Source organism: Diospyros lotus, chromosome 3 (assembly GCF_014633365.1).
Source record: "Diospyros lotus cultivar Yz01 chromosome 3, ASM1463336v1, whole genome shotgun sequence".
Taxonomy (NCBI): Eukaryota; Viridiplantae; Streptophyta; class Magnoliopsida; order Ericales; family Ebenaceae; genus Diospyros; species Diospyros lotus.
This window is the reverse complement of record NC_068340.1, coordinates 4,377,613-4,379,823: the sequence shown is the minus strand read 5'-3', so window position 1 is coordinate 4,379,823 and position 2,211 is coordinate 4,377,613.

Here is a 2,211-nt window from a genome sequence, read left to right as displayed (position 1 = left end):
TTTTATTTTTTATTTCTATACATTTGTATTTATCACAAAAAATTAAAAATAACAATAGCAAATAAAATAAAAATAAACTCAAACCCAAACCCACTTTCTCACCCTCTCTGTTTCCCTCTCGCCACCGTCGTTGCGTGGCGTTTCTGAAGGTGCAGAAGATCGCCCATGTCCGGCTTTATGATGCTAACGACGAGTCGTCGTCAACGTGCCCAACAACCAGATCCTCGCCATTGGCTCCTCCAACTTTATCGTTGTCATCTGGGTCAGCCGCAACGTTGCTGCCTATTACCTCGACATGCTCATCTCCGTCGTTGCCATCGACGATGAGGTTCTCACCACCACCAACATTGTCGCACCATTGTTATTGTGAGTCTTTCTCTCTCTCACTCTCATTCTCTCGCTCTTTCACTCACTCTCTCTCTATCATTGTGAAGACGTCACTCTGAAACTTGAAATCGGAGATGGTCTTTTGCGGAGATGATGACAAAAACAAAGTCAGAGTTGGTCTTCTGTGGAGATGGCGACGAAGCCCAATACGAAGCTTGTCTTTGGCGGTGGATGGCGACTCACAGGAAGTCGGAGATGGTGACGAAGCCCGAGTCGAGGTTCAACTTCAGCGATGGATGGCGACGAAGAGGAAGGGGACGAAGCCGGCTTGAATGGAAGCTTGTCTTTGGGTGTTGGTGTTGTGTCATAGTGAGTGAATTTCCTAGAAATGAAAAACTAGCCTCCCTAGGAAAATCATTTCCAACAAAAGTTAGAAATTTGCATCACATGATTGAAAACTAGAACTTATTTTCTCTGAAAAATTTAGCTAATCAAATACTACAAAAATGAGAATTTATATGAAAAATTATTATTTTTTATGAAAAATAGAGACAATCAAATGTGCCCTGAGAGTGAGAGAGCCAAACTCCTTTTAAGTGTGATTTCATTAGATATATTGAGAGAATAAAGCATTGTGATCCCATAAAGCATCGTAAGTTCACATATTTCATATCATTAAGCTTGTGCAATGGCTAAAATCAAGTGGGTTTTTCCCGGCCCATAATAACTCCATTATAATTCACAAAATGTTTCATAAATTGAATAACAAAGATGAGAAAAGAGTTATAATTACAAGAAAAATAAACATAGCCATACCCTAGCTATGACCAAATTAATAAAATGAATTTACAATATTCCAGATCTTGGATAAGGTTAGGTTCCCAGGGGAATTCACTCATGGATTGAGTAGAGACCAGAAGATAAAAGAAAAAGAAAAAAAAAAAAAAGCAGTAGGAGCAGCAGCTTGAGACAGGTGATCCATTATTTCATTTTCTATATGTTCATTATTGGCAATGAAAAATTTAAAATGAATCAAGCTCATGCCTAGAGGTTGCAGAGCCTCATATATAATTCATCTACCACTTGTAGATGATTTCCAGATTCTTTGGAAGTTGTATAAAATTCTGAGGTTATTCAAGAATGCCTTCAAATTTTTTAGAAACTAATTATATGGTAAAGCGAATAAAAAAGAAATATCTGCTTTTCTATGTAACACAATAATTATTTATACTCAGAGCCGGTCCTGGGTTTTTGGAGGCCCTGGGCAAATTTTTTAAGTGTGCCCCATTATACAAATGAAATAAAAAAATAAAAATTATTAATTAATTAATTTTATTAAAATTATAAGAATTTACAAAAAAATAATTTGGACCTCATTAAAACCTTATTTAGAGAAAATTTAATAGGATAAAATCCCAAATGAAGGAAAAAGAATACCTTGCATTGTAAATATTGTATTAAAAAATGAAAACAACATATTTGAGTCTACATACTTCCTCTCGAATCTCCGTAAGCATTTCTTAATTTGATCAATCTTCCTTTCATTTAGGGTTGTCAAAAAATATTCAAAAACCGGTAAACTGGACCAAATCGGACCGAACCATGCCTTTTGAATTGGTTATATGGTTCAATGGTTAGGTTATGGTTTTAAAAAATTAAGAACTAATATATTTAGTTTAGTTACTATTTTTTTTTTCAAACCATGGTTCGAACCAAACTGAAACCGATATTATACTTATATATATTATAATTTTTTTAGTATATATATATATACATATGCATAAATAGTATCACTTCTTAGGAAACTAGCGAGATTCATTAACTCTTTTATTTCTAACATTTTATGCGCTATTGCTATACTAAATGGTCGATGTAATCTCATTT